At 39.4% G+C, this 19827-nt stretch overlaps 1 protein-coding gene across 2 annotated transcripts in view; it reads right to left on the bottom strand.

Moving 5' to 3' along the window:
* The window catches only part of COQ8A (coenzyme Q8A), a 55978-nt gene extending 38390 nt beyond the window's left edge, over positions 1-17588 (bottom strand). Inside the window, exons 1-2 of one of the 2 annotated variants that reach the window (XM_060754165.2) lie at positions 17488-17559; positions 13867-13920 (exon numbers count right to left, since the gene is read on the bottom strand). The gene's annotated coding sequence lies outside the window, so the exon portion shown is untranslated. Of the gene's footprint in view, positions 1-13866; positions 13921-17487 lie in introns of both variants that reach the window. The other variant, XM_060754164.2, reaches the window with a different exon arrangement.
* Between the last annotated feature and the right edge of the window lie 2239 nt (positions 17589-19827).

The following is a 19827-nucleotide window of genomic DNA, read 5'->3' as shown; positions in this document are numbered from 1 at the left end:
GGGAGAAGCATCGATGCAGCAACAGGAGGGTCAGCCATTGCCACCACTTTCCCCAGAAGCAGTGCTGTAATTGAGAGAGTATAGGCAGGTCAGTGCTTCTTTTAAGTTCTCCATGCAGTACAAATGGCCAATCACCCAAAGCAGTTACTTTACCCTCAGCTCAAGAATAGAAAACATAGCATCAGTGTACAGCGAAAGAGATTAAAAGATGGTCTTAAAGCTAATCACAAAAATGTGGCATGAACACTGAGAACTGGGAAGCATTGCACTCAAGCATACTAACTGGAAGTTAGCTGTTACCCGTGGTCCAATGGATTTTGAGGAGGTGCAAATAAGAGCGAACGGGTTAGTACCAAGAGAAAGGCGCATCAAGAACACCTTTACCATAACCGCCTTTCAACTGAAAACTTATGTCCTCACTGTGAAAAACCATGTGGTTCCAGAATAGGTGTTTACAGTCACTTGCGGACCCACCACCAAGACTCAACCCTTGGAAATCAATCATACTCGCCCATGAATAATTGTGTATAATACAGGGATAGAATTATCTCTCACCCTTCACCACTCAGAGAAAGGATGGTTCCTTTCTTTATAAGAGCTAAGGTAAAGCACTTACAGTGACCTGTGGATAAATCAACTCTTGTTTTTGGGTTGATTTTTTTTTGTACAACTTTTCTAGACTTATACAAGAGTATATAGGATAATCCAGTAACATTCAATTGAAGCAGGAAAATGCTTTCTTGAAAAGCTATTTATCAGTCACGCCTAAATAGCATGAAAGGCTTATGTCAGACCAGTGAACTCTTGGGCAGACATACCAAGTGCCTATAACATCAAGGACAGTTTCTGATGAAGTGATTGTTTATTTAGTGAAACAGAGCAATCATGATGGTCGGTCAGTTTCCCAACTGGGAGTCTTTAACAAATACAAAAATCAGACAACTAGAACCATGTCATTTGAAACCAAAACTGCACCTTTAATACACAACAAATAACACACCAGACAAACTGAGTTCACTATCTGGTCATCAGTAAAAAATACACACTGTGTAACAAGTTCTATTATCAAAAACACACCAAATAAATACCCCAAAAAGGTGAAGGATAGCCATGAGGACAATTCTCTTGAGTTCTATCACTGTCTCCCTCATCACTCACTGACTCACTGGAAGATCACTGATTTGGGAAAGTCAGTGGAAAGCAACAGCAAGAGCGCAAAGCAACAGACCCTAAAGCTAGATCATATACTCCAAGGAAAGCACTAGAATACCATCTGTGCCTCCAATGCAAATGATCTCTCTGGGCATTTTTGCCCACCATGTTTTGTTCTGAGGACAGATATTTTGGATTTGGCTCTGAAAATGTCCACATCAGACCTTCTGGCTAGTTGAGGCTCTCTGGAACGGGGCAGGGCAGTATTGTGGCAGGAGTGTTTAATTCTCAACCCAGTTTCTCACTGGGCCACCCCAGATATCAACATTCAAGGAAAAACTCAAAGGAGAATCTATGCAGGGAAAACAATGCTGACTGAACTCTACTTTGCCAATAAAATAATATTTCATATTGCATTTCAACCATGTTTTGTTCTGAGGACAGATATTTTGGATTTGGCTCTGAAAATGTCCACATCAGACCTTCTGGCTAGTTGAGGCTCTCTGGAACGGGGCAGGGCAGTATTGTGGCAGGAGTGTTTAATTCTCAACCCAGTTTCTCACTGGGCCACCCCAGATATCAACATTCAAGGAAAAACTCAAAGGAGAATCTATGCAGGGAAAACAATGCTGGCTGAACTCTACTTTGCCAATAAAATAATATTTCATGTTGCATTTCAACACTAAATACCAAAACAATGTTAGTTCTAGCTAAAGTTAATATTAGAGGGTTGCTCCTCCATGCCACCTCAAGGGCTTCAGCATACTACCCTGTTTTTTTTTTTTTTGTTAAAATGTTCAAACAATTTTACTCCTAATTGAGATCAAGTAAAAGCATCTTCAGTTATACTGATTTTAGAATTATCTTCGGGAAGAATGTTCAATGCCCTGAATAGCACATGATTTGACTTTGCATGCAATGGCTTGCATTTATAAAAGTGAACTTTTAAATATACCCACATACCATCAGTACTGGAACGAAACTATTTCAGTCTCAAAAGTGCTAAAAGGACTCTCTGAACTTACGCCCCTTCCACACCACTGTATAAAATCCCACATTATCTGCTTTGAATTGCATTATATGGCAGTGTGGATTCAGATAACCCAATTCAAAGCTGATATTGTGAAAGTTGAAAGTGCAGTGCCCCAGGACAGTTTACGGACAATGGCTATGTCTTTGTGTGATATGTGATTTTATGTGCTGTGTTTAATAATGTTTAATGTTTTATCAGGAGAGGGTCAATTTTGATGTTTTATACTTAGACAATACATGTTTTATACTGTTTTTTATTGATGGCATTGAATTGTTGTGAACACTATGAACCACCCTGAGTCCCCCTTCGGGGTTGAGAAGGGTGGCATACAAATACCAAAAATAATAAATAAATAAATATTGTGGATTATCTGCCTTGATATTCTGGGTTGTATGGCTGTGTGGAAGGGCCCTTAATCAGACTAACTTGGCTGTTTGAAGATCAATAATGTAATTTTAATATCATATCAAACCAATTTAAAGCTTAATGTTGGGATGATTTTAATCAGTATGCTTGCTTTTACATTTTGAAGTATGCAGCTCCCTTACATTGCTTATTTTAATTTAAATGAAAAGAAGCACCGGAAAGTACTGACCTTTAAAATGCCAGATTTGCATAATACTGTTAAGACATTGTTCCTAATGAATTTTATGAAAATATTTTTTTCCGAAATATAAAATCAAGTAAAATTTTCTATTGAATTTTCATTCAATGATTTTTTTTTTCAGGCAGTTCCTGCTCCACCTGTTCATGCATATGAAGAAGGCACCATAGAAGGGATATAAATATCCACAGAATGACAATGAACACTCTTCAGTGTTTGTCTACTCAGAATTAAATCTTAGTATGTTCAATGCTGCTTATTCCAAGGGAAATGAGTACATGATTAACTTTAAGCAGCAGTAAAACCAATTCATGAGTAGTGTCACTAATGCCTCACTAAGAAGCATTTATTCCCGCTTCTCCTTAATCTAAACATCAACTTATAACATGCTGAGGTATTAATTCTGTTCAGAACTATGTGTATTCTGCACAAACAAAAAATTGGAAAATATATATTTCAGGATTATGAAAACCTCAGCTCTTTCTTCTGTTTTAAAGACCTTACAGTCACACAAATAAATAAGTAGGAACTTATTTGTCTGAATGAACACACAAAACGGAACACATTAGAAACAGAATTGCCTTTTTAAAATAAAGAAATCAGAATATTGTACAAAAGCTCTCTTTCAAACAAAGATATTGGGAGAAGAAGGAGGCAAGAAAACATTATTTCCTCCCATTTGTGTTTTGTTTTTGTTCTGTGTCTTCAGTATAAAAAAACCATGTGGAGGAAATCTCCCAAGTCAGAGGTGGCATGGAAACAGGCAGTTGAGTGACATTCTGCTTTGAATCTTCTCATAGGCCCTTCCAAACAACGTCCAAAATGCGGGCCCTCTCAGGCTTTACCAGAGGCATCCAAATGGTGCCTACAGTAAAAAAGGATTAATTCGAGACAAAGCAGGTAAAGCCTGCTGCACAAAGCATAGAGCAGTGGTTCTCAACCTGGGGTCCCCAGATGTTTTTGGCCTACAACTCCCAGAAATCTCAGCCAGTTTATCAGCTGTTAGGATTTCTGGAAGTTGTAGGCCAAAACCATCTGGGGACCCCAAGTTGAGAACCACTGGCATAGAGCATATGAATTCCACAAAGCATAGAGCATATGCATTGCATATAGAAAGGATCTTTGGTTAAACTCTGACATCTTAAGTTCAAGACTTTTTAATTCCTGAAACTTTGGAGAGAAAACTTGAAAGTTCTAAATGGTTCTCTGAAGTTAAAATGGAAAAAATGAGACTGATTACCTGGTTTACTATAACAAATTGCTATACAAGACACCGGGCCAGCAATGCTACACTTAGCATAACAAATTCAGGAGCAGAAAAGAACAAGGAAGCCAAGCAGGAAGAAAGGGACACTGTGTAATAAGAGACCTCACAGAATAACAATTTTCTAAAATAAGGTTAGTGGCAAGATATCAAGGAAACAAGTGGCAATCTGTATTGCTCAACATACACATAGCTCTCTACAAACTAAGTATATAGATTAGGAAATAGTCCCAGTTCCCTTTTGTTCTTTTTAAATGTGAAACAGATAAAATTGGATCAAACTCATAACTGGTGGTTTTCCAAATATTCCATCTATAAGGAATTGTTTGCTCAGAATGAAAGAAGTTGTATAAATAGAGGTGCAATGCGCATATGAGGTATGTGAGGAGAGTGCTTAGTTTCTCCCCTTGCAACTGTTTCTATACAGTTTTTATCTTCAAAGATTATTTAGCATTTCCTCAATAGGAGTTTATGAAACCCTGGTTACTGTTACGAAGACACATTACTAGAACCAATGCTGAACATCTCATACTATAGTAACCATTAACATACTTAATACCAAAAGAAATTTGCTGTATCTGTAATACCTCAATTGATATAACCATCAATTTTGTGATAGGTCAATACTATACAGACCCTATACTGGATATTTCACTCTTTTAGTTGGTTATTTCTTCCATGGAGCAAAATATAATGAATCAGCATCTTGTCACACATCTTTGACCTGTTGAGAAATTTGGCAAGCTAATTCTCTATGTGGGCAGCAAACAATTGGTTGAATTATCAGCAAAAAGCACTGCTGAAAAACAGGGCCTGTTTGTGTTGAAAAGAAGATTGTTGACTCCTCCCACCATCTAAACTCAACAGCAGGTTTTATTTTTCCAACTGGAGGACTTGCCCCACACCATATATTTGAACTGTTTGCCATTTCACATCTTAAAGCCACACCAAAAACACTCCTCTCCCCTCAACATAAGATAAAAGTATAGAGAATAGGATGTGAATAACAAGTCATGGACTTGTACCAAGTTCTGAACAAAGTATGCATTTCAAAAATTTAACATTAGGGCAACAAACAGTTTATCCTTCCAGCACTGCCTTCCATTTCAAAGCCTACTGAACTCTTGCAGACTAAATTAAGAACTACAGCAAAGAAGAGTTTTTATGTACAGCAACCATAAAGATTGGGGTATCTCAGTTTATATTTTAATTCCCTCCAGAACAGCTAGTAGAGAGCCATTAAAGATGCAGAGGGGCAAAGCCACTGTTTAAGAAACATGCACATGAATTCATTCAGCCTTTTTGCCCTTAATTTCAGTTCATGTTTGAGTGCTTTAAACGAATCACTGAAGTAACATCAATGGAGAGGAAAAACCTGCTCGATAACCAAAGCCTTCCTTTTCTTCTCTCTCTAATAATAGTCATGAGTTACTAATGATCACAGACTAAAACAACTAAAAAAGAACAAGATGAAAACTTTTAATTGAAAGGATGAGCTGACTACGCAAGCAAGAGAAAGGGGACAAGGAAATCTTGTCCACATACGAGAGAAAATGTGTACAATTTTCCTATGAATGCGTTCCATCTTTCCATCCTGATTTCTTTGGAGTTCATCTCAATGACAATGTATACACTTTCTTATATATTTCAATCTACACATTTTTACCATTGATTAAAGGGTTTGTGTGCACTTTCTAGACATTCTAGTCCAGTCGTTCTCAACCTGGGGTCCCCAGATGGTTTTGGCCTACAATTCCCAGAAATCCTAACAGCTGGTAAACTGGTTGGGATTTCTGGGAGTTGTAGGCCAAAAACATCTGGGGACCCAAGTTGAGAAGCACTGTTCTAGTCCATTGTACAGATTTATTTTCTAGTGTCTTGTGCACTATCTTAGCCTAAACATTGATACAATTGACTCAAAAAAGCACAACCATTCAAAACAGGGTTTTATGCTATTTCTGCTGGTGTTTTTCTTTATTTGATCAGTGTTTTTAGTCTTTCTTTTAAAAAGTTCTTTGGCTTTAGCTGTTGCATCTCCTTCTCTGAATGAAGCTGTTATTAATGCTTTGGGAGCAGAATAACAGGGTAAATGAAAATGAATCCCTACTACTCAACAGGCCATTCAGACTTGACCATAAAATTATCCTCTCTAGCCTGCCATCCCTGGTTTACTTGAAGCTGAACAACCAAATTCTATTAAAGGTTACTTCTAAGGGACAGCTGTAGAGTAGAAGAAATATCCAACATGATTTGATTCCTATATAATCAAACAGTAATCATCAAGCTGAAAAGGAATTTTCAGTAACAGTTTGCAACAAGTTATTGCTTATCTAAAGCCAAAGTTTCACATTTCTACTACTGAGGCAACTTACTAAACCAAAACAAAGCCATTAATGAAAAAAATATATAAACAAAGCAGCCCATCAATTTAATTAAAATAATAAGCAAAAAGCCTGCGGTCAAACAATACCACTGTTGTTGGTAAATACTTAGAAAATACAATGTTCGGCATTGTCTTCAAGATGAGAACAGCCAAATTGATACTTCCATTAAATATATTCCAGTATCGGAGCATCACAACAAAAACTCTCTGTCCATAATTGCCACTTGGCTAATGTCTAATGACTGGAGCACCAGCAAAGGGTCTCAGATTGTTTTTACTTATTTCATATATATGCTGCCTCTCTCCTGGAATGGAATCTAAGGCAGCTCAGAAAAAGAATACACTGAAGTCCAACAAAATAATGAAAAAAGAATTACTACCATAACATTAAAACTGTACATCATTTCTGAAAGCAATTTCTTTAAAAAATAGACCACACCCATGAATTCCATGTTCAAACAAAAGATAGGCTACTGCATCGTTCCTGAACTTTGTTTCTCCAAGTATTGTGGCTCTCCATACCCAAAAGCCCCAACCAGTTAAGTCAACAGTCAAGAATTCTAGAAGCTGAATCCAAAATGCCAAGAGGGCTAAAGATGAGGACCAATGTGATATGTCAGTCTTCAACATGATCAATGTTAGGTAATTAAAGACTATGAATAACATTAATTATTGATTATCAACTAAATATATACTTTATTTTAAGAGATTTTGAGCAGTGAAATGAACTGCCTTGGAGATTATATAGGCCGGATCATATTGTGCAACTGTAATAATGTGTTGAGGGATAGCAGTATCCTTCTACTAAATCAGATAATCTTCAAATGTTATTGAACTGCAACTCTCTTTTAAAGAGCACAACTTTGGGGAAAACTTCTATAATGAATAATATGACTGGTTCGTTGCTTTTGCAAAACCAAGGGAGACAGCAAGTGAAACAAGGCAATACAATATGATTTGCATATCAGACTTATGGGAAAACTACTTTTTTGCCCTCAATAGGATGACAATATCATCAAGCAAAAGACACTCAGCAGATCCACTTCAATGTAACAAAGATTGCTAAGATGAAGCCCATATGCAACTCCATATTTCACATGTGAACAATAATGTTCAAATTGGGGAAAAATCAAATTCTAAACTCAGTATGTCAGCAACTTTATTTTTAGGTATGAGTGTACCAGTACTGTAAATATGAATGTTCAGAGTGATAGCTCTATTTCCATCATTCTGATTAATTCAGACATTGTCTAGGCTGGACATGCAAATGTAGCCATCAGTCACATGATAGAATTAACAAAGCCTCATTTATGCTGATCAGGAAACTAGAAATAATTCACTTGCACCCAAGTAGGATCATTATTTCAAAATTGCAAAATTACCTCTCTCCCCAAGCAGTAGCTTTCCAACTCCTACTAGGATTATGTTTGTAAGCCAAATACTACTCAGTTGCTGTGGGAGGTGCTGGCAGCATTTTAGTATCAGAACTAAAACAGACTAAAAAAGCATCTGATGTAACTATGTTCAGCCCTACAGATCAGAACCAATGGCTGACTAGGAAACAAAAAGGAACAGTCAGAGTTCACTCTGGCCTCAACAAGTCAACCCATATTTATCAAACAGGGGAGACCAACAATTGTTCCTTGTTATCTGTAAAAAAAAAAAAAACCCACTGAAGGTCATACTATAATAAATTGGTTAATCTTTAGAGTACCAGAACACTGTTTTTTCAACAACCAGCACAGTGAAACTTGGGTACATTAAGGCATAACGTGTCTCCAAAGCAAAATGATTATATGAAAACTAAGAAGGGTGAATGATCCCTCTCATAACTTCACAGGCCTAATAGTTTTTCTACATTGATTCTATCCTGCCATAACTCTGCCAATTACTGCATCAATGTTTATCGTGGTTTCAGCAATCCATCAGTACCAAACAACCATCAATTATGTAAAGCAGCTTAATAAAGATAACATTCAGAAGGGAGGATTTTGATACAAATAGGCTATTTTCACACAAAGTAATACCACGAGACATTCTAAATGCCATAGGTCAGTATGGTTTGGTCTGTTTCACAACAGACACTATAGCAGGTGTGATCATTTTAAGAGATAAACTCAGGACTTCATCAACTGGTTTTCTTGCAAAGATTTAGTTGAACCCTCTTTCCCTTTCTAGAGCCCCATTTCATTCCCCAGATGCTTCAATACTCAGACTTAGCTGTCATTTTTATTTTAGGGCAGTGTTCATGGAAAATACTTCAAAATACCCTAAATAGGTATTCACACTCTCATATCTATTTCACACTGTAGCCATTACAGGTTTTTCTTAAGAATATTCATGTAAAGACAATGTTAACAAAAACAAATAGTTCAAATTTGGATGAAGTCATAGAAACCAATCCTACTTTAACCACTCTGAGCCATACTGAGTTTTAGTACTGAGGAAAGGGCAGTACATAAATTATTAATAATACTAAATAATTATAGCAACAATTAACTAATCATAGTTTAGAAAAGTGCCTGTTTATTTTTGTGAAAGCCTAACATATGGGCTCTTTCCTCAAGGGCACAACATTACTATTGAAACAGCTTTCAATATTCATCAGTTGGATATATGAATTGAAAGAACCCAGTCAAATTTGACTTGTGTTTGCAAGGCAACATTCTATTCACCTCCAGAAGTCCTGTCAATACATAAAAGTTACTCATGAACTTACAGATCACCAAGACATATTTCCAAATCCCTGACTTCCCATCTAGGGAAACACACTGCTGTGGGTAACTATGCACATTTATTTCAGGCAAGAAAGGCCACACAGCACTTCTCCAATCACAGAAGGATACCCTAAATCACAACAGTAAAAAACAACATCCAGGAGGGCAGAGCATTAGAAAGCAATTTCAATTATACAACAAAAGAGTGTTCCACAGCTTCAATACAAAACAGGGATTTCCACTAAACAGCCCCTATACAACTTCTCTTCAAAAGAAGCATTTATCTTTTCAGAAAAATTGTTTTCATGCTCTCTTTTGGGCACAAAAATAGCTGTCTTAGCATAAGCATCTCAATGAATATTGGCTGCCTCTGTGATGGCAAAAGCATTCATCAGCAAGAGAGATAAATCAAGTTAAAATATCATGTTTAATCAAACCCTTATGCCACTTTTCTAGAGCTTTGAAATTAACCAGGTCTTCTCCCCTTTCTCTAGAGAGTAAATACAGATAACATTCAAATTATCAAAGCCCAAAACCACCTAGAAAAATACAGCAATTTTTATTTATTATAATATTGGGGGTGGGGGGAAAGATTTTCAAGTGCTTCAATAAAACTATTTGTGTTTTTCTGAGATTTACTTTATGAAAATGTTTAGAGAAATGTTCACATAGAGAATATGTACCTCATAAACCCATCAGGTGGGGGCAAAAGCAGAAGCCAAAGAATAAGACAGTGTTACACATGTTCCTACTTCTTGACTCTATTCATTATGTTCTCTCAGTACAAGTAATCTGATTTAAATCCAAGTAACCTACTCAGAGGAAGGTACTGAGGTGACGTGCTGTTCTTCTGAGGGGTCAAAACAGATGCAGATTCTCCATGCACATTTAAATTTAGAACACTGTCTAAATACAGATAGCATTTGTAAACAAAGGCATATATTTTAAATACTCTTCAAAAAATGATGGACAGGAGCCCATACTTCTACTCTAAAGTAACACATATCAACAGAACCTGGAAATGTTTGGTTTTATTTTGAATTCCAACTTCCAAAATCCCTCAAGCAACATGGCACAGCATTTTTCAAAACTAACTTTGATATCACATGGCAGAGGAATGCCATGGACATAACCAAGTTGATCCTACAAAGTGTGGTGCTAGGACAGCTCCAGGAAAGAGAAAAAGAACTAAAAGTTGAAAGACACACTTTGGCCTATGGTATAGCACAAAACTTTTAATATCCATATAAGACTGCTGACAGGAAGTCATGAAAGAGCATGGATAAAAGTATTACCAATAAATGAATGAAATTTAAGTTTTGCCTCTCAATTCCATTAGCCTCTCCTGATAAGTGTACTTGAGAGCCTGTAATTTTTAACACTATATATTGTAGGAGTAATCTTGGGTTCTTGGATAACCGAACTAGCAATACTAAGCTAGAATGCTAACTGCATCCCTATTTGGAGAAAGCTGATCGTACCATCAGGGGAAAGATACAAAAACAATGGGAAGAAGTTAGGTTCTTGTAGGTTTTTTCGGGCTATAGGGCCATGTTCTAGAGGCATTTCTCCTGACGTTTCGCCTGCATCTATGGCAAGCATCCTCAGAGGTAGTGAGGTCTGTTGGAAATAGGAAAATGGGTTTATATATCTGTGGAATGACTGGGGTGTGGCAAAGAGCTCTCTGCTGAAGCTAGGTGTGAATGTTTCAGCTGACCACCTTCATTAGCATTAGAAGGCCTGGCTGAGCCTGGGAAAATGTTCTGTTGAGAGGTGTTAAGATGTGCCTGGTTGTTTCCTCTCTGCTGTTTTGCTGTTGTAATTTTAGAGTTTTTTAATACTGGTAGCCAGATTTTGTTCATTTTCATGGTCTCCTCCTTTCTGTTGAAATTGTCCACATGCTTGTGGATTTCAATGGCTTCTCTGTGTAGTCTGACATGGTGGTTGTTGGAGTGGTCCAGCATTTCTGTGTTCTCAAATAATATGCTGTGTCCAGGCTGGTTTATCAGGTGCTCTGCTATGGCTGACTTCTCTGGTTGAAGTAGTCTGCAGTGCCTTTCATGTTCCTTGATTCGTGTTTGGGCGCTGCGTTTGGTGGTCCCTACATAGACCTATATAAACCCATTTTCCTATTTCCAACAGACCTCACTACCTCTGAGGATGCTTGCCATAGATGCAGGCGAAACGTCAGGAGAAATGCCTCTAGAACATGGTCCTATAGCCCGAAAAAACCTACAAGAACCTAGTGATTCCAGCCATGAAAGCCTTCGACAATACAATGGGAAGAAGATTTACATTGTTTTGAGTTCTATGCTATGGAAGGCCAAGGAGAAATAGAAGCCCTCAAAGATGGCTTCAGAAAGTACATCCCTAGCATTAGCATGACATGACTCATCCTTCTCTATTATCTGAGGTTAAGTGTATCCAGAGGGCGAGACCCTGCCCTTTTGGAGCTGACAAAGAATACAGTATGGCTCATACCAAGCCTAGCTAAAACTCCCTCAGTAGAAATATCAGGAGGCCCATTCAAACTGCACAATTATAGCATTCTTTTACTGCCGTGTTAACATCCTACAGAATCATGGAGTTTACAGTTAGTAAGATACCAGAGCTTCTTGGCTGAAAATTCTAAATACCTGTATCTAAACTCCAAATGTCTTGTTAAATATTCTAATGGCACTAGATCTTGATCTTAGAAGCTAAACAGAATCAGCCCTAGTTAATACTTGGGATGGGGAACCAGCAATGAATATGGTTCAGAAGAAGAAACTGGCAAAACTTCTTGAAAGTATTCTTTGCCCAAGAAAACTCTATAAAATTAATGGGATCACCAAAAGTCATCAGACAACTTGAATGTATATATACACAAACTCCAAATCCCAGGATTCCACCGTGGCTGTTAAGCTAAAAGTATAGCGATATAATTAGGGAACATGAATGGGCCTTGGGAAACAAAGAAGATAGGCAGAAAGTCAGGTTTAAAACACACTATAAACCTCATAGTTACTTTTCATATGAAACTATTTCATATGAAGCTACCGATAATTAAAACTACAAACTATTGATAATTGGTGCAACAATTCAATGCTTCCTTCAGGAAATAGTTTAATTTGGAACCATCAACAAACCCCTTACATCAAAACAAAACAAAAAGCAACCAACTACTTCATTTGGCTTATCTGGCATGAAAAATACTGAAAATACTTGGTATCCTGCAATTTCAAATATCCAGCCAAAATTGAATTGTTCGTGTATAAATATACTACCTCATCCATATCTGATTTGCAAACTTGCTTTTGTCTTTAATAAATGGTTAAAATATATCGTATTTCATGATGATTTATCAACAGTAAGAAGTTTGGTTTGTATATCTCTTGTATATAACTATATATCCAGAATAGTGTAAAAATCTCTTGAGCAAAAAGGCATCACGAATGAAAAGTTTAAGAAGCCCTGTAACAATTGAGACTGTAATTGCCTTTTAATCTGTCAGGACACCATAGTATTAGACTAATACAAAGGTTATTACATATGGCAAATCTGGGATACCAAAAGGACACTATTTTCCTAGTGTAAATCAAAACTATTTTTCTAAATAAAACACTTTAGTAGTAATCAAAATAGGGGAGGACCATTTTAAAAAAACACTGCTCCATGTTTTCCCATCATTATTCTCTACAAATCTTGGCAACAAGAGCTAAAATAGGGAAACCAATCAAGCTTTTCTATCTGTCAAGTATAGTATGAAATAATATCCCAGCACCACCTGTCTATAAGTTGCCTATTTTGGAGATGAGCAGGCAAAAAACATGACTAAAGATTCAAGAGGATTTATTTTAACTCCTTTAAGTATTCACAAACAAAGCTTGCTATAGTGCATCTTTTTATAATCTTTTTAAAAATAAAAGCTCTGCAAGGTCATCTTTTCTCACGCATTAGAAGTATTTTATTTATTTTTTCATAAGGATTTTAAAAGTTTCAAGCTCTCAGTATTGGTGAGTCAAATAAATAGATTTCATATTTATGCTGATTACGCCTGGCCATCCAGCTTCTGCTTAAACACTGCAGTGAATGAGATTCCATCACATTCCTAAGGTGGCATATTCCCATAATATCTGGTTTAAACTGGAATATGAGCCCCCACTTCCAGATAACCTGGGGTAAACAGATAATCTGGAATCTGTTCCTGGGATAAACAGGCAGTGTAGAAGGGCCTTAAATCTCTACAGCAGCAGAAAACAAGCTTGCCTCTCTTTAGTGTGACATCCTTTCAAATATTTTAACATAGCTATCATATCACCTGTCATCACCTATGCCTTGGAACCATGCCTGGGAGTACTTCTCCATGATCAACCAGAAGTTGTCCCAAATATATCAGCTATTCAACACACATAAGCAGGGCAAAATATATGTACAGTGGGTCCTGTGTATTAATAATATGAGGTGTGGCAATCTGCAGCCAGTGGAAATTGCAGATCTAAAGAGCCCACTGCAGTTTGCCCAGTTTCTTCTTTCTGGTCATCTTCTAGAGTTACCAAGAAATATTTCCATCCAGGGAAGTAGTTAATGTCTAGGAAACATGCTTCAAATATTTTACTTACCATGCTAAGTCAAGAACTATCAAAAGAGGGAGCACCTGAACCATTGAAACAGATCTTAAAAGGCTAGTGGGGACAAGCTTTTCTCCAACATCTGAATGTAAACTAGATGTACCTCTTTAAGCAGATCATGGAGGGATCCAACTACATCATATGCCAAAGGCTGTATCTGTATGTAAATATGGGTTGGGATAATCAGGTTAGTAGAAATAGAAAAAGTATCTTGCTAATACCAAATACAAAAGTAGGATAGATGTCAGACTCGTAGCTATCCTTCAATATTCTTTACGGCTATCCTTCAATAAGGAGGTGAGCCTTTTGAGGACTAATTGTTCAGGGAGAAGAAAACCTTTCATAATGTGATTTTTGTCAATCAATCCTCACTTCTGATCCCCAGCAATAGTAAAAAATCCCCTGCAAAAACAAAAATAATCTAACATGTGCATTCCCTCCCTCTTTTTCACAGCATCAAAGGTTTAGACTCACATCACCAAGACAAACAGATCTCTGGGTCACCAGTAACAGAACTAGGTAAGCCCAAGAGCAAGGAAAGGTTAATCAGACTGGAAAGAGGATTGCCTTACTACTTACTACAAAACACTTTATCTGGGCTGAGGGCAGACAATGACAATCAACTCAGAGAAAATGGCTAAAATGCAAATAAAAACCCCACAAGTGCCTTAATGCATATTTCACAAAATCAGAATTGAAGAGGGGAACCATATAGAATACATTTTATTAAAAAGAAAAAAATAAATTGTGGAAAGGCAAGATGGATTGCATCAGAAAGAAAAGCAATTCCATATGGGAAATATTTTTCATGAGATATTTTGTTGCTTTTTTGTGTTTTGGGTCACATAGCCATATCATGTTAGAAAAAAACCGACTGTCATTTTTGGAACATGACTTCAAAGTCAACTTCTCTACAATCCTTCTGCTGCTTGGGGCCGCAAAAATCTGTGGTTTTGGCTTCTTTGTTCCCACTGACTCTCTTTGCTTGTGATAGCATAGTTTGATAAATAGTGGGTTTCACTGAGTTCTTCCATCTTACAATCTGTGGGTTTGCTATACATTTCAAATATGTTCAAATAACTAAAAACAGATGCCTGAAAGGTTCGTGTGGGCAGGGGGGAAACAGCCTTCCTTGATAGACATGAACAAATAAAACACTAGGAGAAATACATGGAGCTACAGCAGCAGCTGCAGACATGCCAGAGAAGCACACAGATAATCACGCCTCCTGTTCTGCTGGAGCTACAAACACTCTCACTCTTCCCCTCTGGTGTCATTATTCCAAAATAACAGCCACCTCCTACAAGCAACCAGTAAATGTCCTTCACTTTCCCCAACTTAATAACAGATATGCCTAGAAATGATCCACCCTCTTTATCATTCCGGTTTTGAATAAACCATGCATCTACAGAAGAGTATTAAAAGCATCTGCCTTACCATAAATAATCAAAACACTGTCCTGCAACGAACAAAGATTTTTCCAATACTGTGGCTGCGTTGAATGTATTTTTGGAAGCTTATATTAAAAAATATACTAAAAATGTAGTACCCCACACAGTTATTTCACAAAGTCACTATTTTTATCGATTCAGATGTTACTCAGTTTTGATTAAGTGGAAACGTTGGTATTCCAATGTGATTTCCATTAGTGCTTTGGAATGCATTTCTGTGTTTCCTATCAGCAAACTAAGTGTTATGAAAGTCTGTTGGAGGACTTTAATCCCCGTCTTACTGTTTACTTTTTGTGTATGTGATGGTGCCTTCAAGTTGCCTGTTGACGTATAGTGACTCTGATACATTTCATTTTCCTAGACAAGCAATACTCAAATCTGGATTTGCCATATCCTTCCTCTGAAATATAGCTTCAGCACCTGAGGATTTTTGGTTTCCCATCCAGGTCCATAAGCTGGCACTGCTTAGCTTCAAAACCAAACAAGATCTAGTGCCTTTAAGGCAGTGGTTCTGAATCTTTGATGTTTCGGGCTTCAGCTCTCCAGAATTCCTGACACTGGAGAATCTGGGAGTTGAAATCCCAAACAGCTCATGCACCAAAGCTTGGAAACCACTGCTTTAGGTTATTTAGACATACTATTACTCTTTAAGATAAAAGTAAAGGCTTCCCCTGACATTAAGTCTAGTCATGTCTGACTCTAGGAGGTGGTGCTCATCTCCATTTCTAAGCCAAAGAGATGGTGTTGTCCATATATGCCTCCAAGGTCATGTGGCTGGCATGACTGCATGGAGAGCCGTTACCTTCCCGCAGAAGCGGTACCTATTTATCGACTCACATTTGCATGCTTTCAAACTGCTAGGTTGGCAGAAACTGGGCCTAACAGAGGGAGCTCACCCCACACCCAGGATTCAAACTGTCAACCTTTCAGTCAGCAAGTTCAAAGGGCCACCAGGGTTATTACCCTTTACTTCTATTTAAAATGATTGGTTTAATGGTTTCTTCTTAAATTGTTGCAAACCCTCTTTAATCGCAAATCTGGAGGATATAAATGCAATAAATGAATAGATACTCTCCAAAGAACTTTTACTCAGGAGACATCTACACTTTTTCATAGAATTATAGTATCATAGAATCATAGAGCTGGAAGAGACCTCATGGGCCATCCAGCCCAACCCCCTGCCAAGAAGCAGGAAAATTGCATTCAAAGCACCCCCGACAGATGGCCATCCAGCCTCTGTTTAAAAGCTTGCAAAGAAGGAGCCTCCACCACACTCTGGGGCAGAGAATTCCACTGCTGAACGGCTCTCACAGTTAGGAAGTTCTTCCTAATGTTCAGAAGGAATCTCCTTTCTTGTAGTTTAAAGCCATTGTTCTGCATCCTAGTCTCCAGGGCAGCAGAAATCAAGCTTGCTGCCTCCTCCCTATGACTTCTTCTCACATATTAATACATGGCTATCAGGTCTCCTCTCAGCCTTCTCTTCTTCAGGCTAAACATTCCCAGCTCTTTAAGCCACTCCTCATAGGGCTTGTTCTCTAGACCCTTGATCATTTTAGTCGCCCTCCTCTGGACACATTCCAGCTTGTCCAAATCTCTCTTCAATTGTGGTGCCCAGAATTGGACAGGTGTGGCTTAACCAAGGAAGAATAGAGGTGTAGCATGACTTCCCTGGATCTAGACACTATTCTCCTTTTGCAGTAAAACAAACCTGTAGCATTTATACTACAATATGCTACAACAGATAGATATATTGATAGTTCTGGAGTCATGTGGGAAGTGCCACCCTTTCCCTCAAGATCTATGTCTTTCAAAGGAAATACTTCTCCTCTCCCTCCTCTTCCTTCACAGATTTCCCCCCAAACCTCTTCCTGCACGACTGAAGGTGCATCTACACTGCAGAATGAATGCAGTTTAGACGCCACTTTAAATGTCTCAATGCTATGGAATCATGTCAGTTGGGATTTTACATGCTCTACAAATCCCACGGTGTCGAGCTGCATGAATTCGACAGGGCTGCCCTGAGAAAGGAGGCTTCCCCCCCTTGCCCACCCAGGCCCCAATTCGAGGCCTTTCCCTGCCCGGATTCTGAGGCGCTGTTTCCCTCAGGAACCAACGTTGGCGAAGGGGGCGGGGACCTTCCCCTTCTTTTCCTTCCTCCCTGGCTTGTTTGCTTCCTTTCCTTTCTTTCCCTGCCCTCCTCCTTCTCTTCCAGGCAAGGCCCAACCGACGCCGCGCTCTCAGTGCAGGCCCAGCCCGTGAGGGAGCCCCCTTACCTCGCCCCTTTTCTCCGCGGTGTCACCACGAGGCGCGCAGCTTGTTTACTAACTCCTCCGCCCCGCTGGGCTTGAAGCCCGGTACAGGACTCCGCCCCTGAGCATCTCCTATTGGTGCGCCGACTCAAAACTCCGCCCTTTCACGTCCACGATTGGTCCGCCCTCCCCTTCCCTCTCCGTTCCTTGAGAAGAAGAGCGTGCTGAGCTCGTGCACTGGGCGTTCTATCCAATGGGAACACGGGGCGGGGAAAGTCAGGGCCAATAGGAAGGCGGCGTTGCTCCGTCCATGTTGCGCCGCGAGGTTGGTGACAGGAGGAGAGGAAATGGATGCGGGGCGGCGAGAGAGGAGGAGGGGGGCTTTTGCGCATGTGCAGCACAGCACGTCCGTGTCCGCCTGTGTTGCTTTTGGGTGGCAGGAGAACCAGTCTTCCCATTCCCTTCCCGAAAGCCCCTGATTTCCCAGGATGCCCAGCCTGGATGTTACGTGCCTCTCTGCACATAAACCCACTCGAAGAGCATTTCAGTTGCTGTTGCAGAGACAGAGCCCTCTATGATGGGAAAACTATTCCTTTTCACATAAGAACAGCCTCCTGGACTGTCCTCTGAGAGTATCATATTCATTCCAGTAATTATAGATGTTCTAAATCCCTCTCCCAACCTATTCAACTTGAATGCAGAACACATCATGCGATGTGCGGGGCTTGAGGAATGCAAGGCTGGGGTTAAAATTGCTGGAAGAAACAACCTTAGATATGCAGATGATATCACCTTGATAGCCCAAAGCGAGGAGGAGCTGAGGAGCCTTCTAATCAAGCTGAAAGAAGAAAGTGCAAAAGCTGAGTTCTAGCCAAACATCGGAGCCCCCGGTGGTGCAGTGGGTTAAACCCTTGTGCTGGCAGGACTGAAGACCGACAGGTCGCAGGTTCAAATCTGGGGAGAGGCAGATAAGCTCCCTCTATCAACTCCAGCTCCTCATGCAGGGACATGAGAGAAGCCTCCCACAAGGATGATTTTTAAAAAATCAAATCATCCGGGCGTCCCCTGGGCAACGTCCTTGCAGACGGCCAATTCTCTCACACCAGAAGCAACTTGCAGTTTCTCAAGTCGTTCCTGACACAACCCAAAAAAAAGCTAAACATCAAGGAAACCCAAGATTATCGCAGCAAGAATGATTGATAACTGGCAAATAGAGGGAGGAAACATGGAGGCAGTGACAGACTTTGTATTTCTAGGTGCAAAGATTACTGCAGTTAAAGCAATGGATGTGAGAGCTGGACTATAGGGAAGCTGAGCAGAAAATACCATCAAAATAAATACATGAAAAAAATAATAATCACAAAATAACATGATAGAGAAATAGGACACAATGGACAGGCCAAATGCACCATGATAAAATTGGTAAAACCCTGAATGAGGTAAGTGGTGGGAGCAGGCATGTAGCGGGGGGGGGGGGCTTCAGGCCCCCCTCCCAAAAAAATTCTCATGGTGGTCCGTGAGAAAGCCTTACTGGTACATTATTTAAACTGTTATGTTTATTCATATCATGATCTGATCACCATGCTCAATATATCCCATATGCATGGGGGTATTGGGGTAACGATACAAAAGGTTTGCTAGGGTAGACCCTCTTTCACTCAGACTCAGCTCCCCCCCCCCCCCAATCAAAATCCTGGCTACGGGCCTGGGTGGGAGAATGTGTTTCTGAGGGAGGAGCTCAAAAGGAATGAACGATGGGGTTAGACCTTCATTAAGGTCTTTAAAGTTGTCTTTAAGCCCATATTTACATCTCTTTTCCTGTCCACCAATATTGCGCTTCCCGTTCTTGAGTTGGGACTATAGTAACTGCTTTGGGAGACGATGGTCGGGCATCTGGACAACATGGCCAGTCCAGCAGAGTTGATGGCGGAGGAGCATTGGTTCAGTACTGGTGGTCTTTGCTTCTTCCAGCTTGCTGACATTTGTCCGCCTGTCTTCCCAAGAGATTTGCAGGATTTTTCAGAGGCAACGCTAATGGAATCATTTCAGGAGTTGCGTATGACGACTATAGAGAGTCCACATTTCTCAGACATATGGCAGGGTTGGGAGCACAATAGCTTTATAAACAAGCACCTTGGTATCCCTACGGATGTCCTGGTCCTCAAACACTCTCTGCTTCATTCGGAAAAATGCTGCACTCGCAGAGCTCAGGCAGTGTTGAATTTCAGTGTCAATGTTGATTTTTGTGGAGAGGTGGCTGCTAAGGTACTGGAAATGGTCAACATTTTCTAATGTTACACCATTAAGCTGTATTTCTGGCATAGTAGAGGGAGAACACATATACGGCATTAAGAGATTCATTAT

The sequence above is a fragment of the Anolis sagrei genome, chromosome 1, assembly GCF_037176765.1.
Source record: "Anolis sagrei isolate rAnoSag1 chromosome 1, rAnoSag1.mat, whole genome shotgun sequence".
Lineage (NCBI taxonomy): Eukaryota > Metazoa > Chordata > Lepidosauria > Squamata > Dactyloidae > Anolis > Anolis sagrei.
The sequence above is the reverse complement of the archived record's forward strand: the minus strand, read 5'-3'. Positions and strand labels throughout refer to the sequence as shown.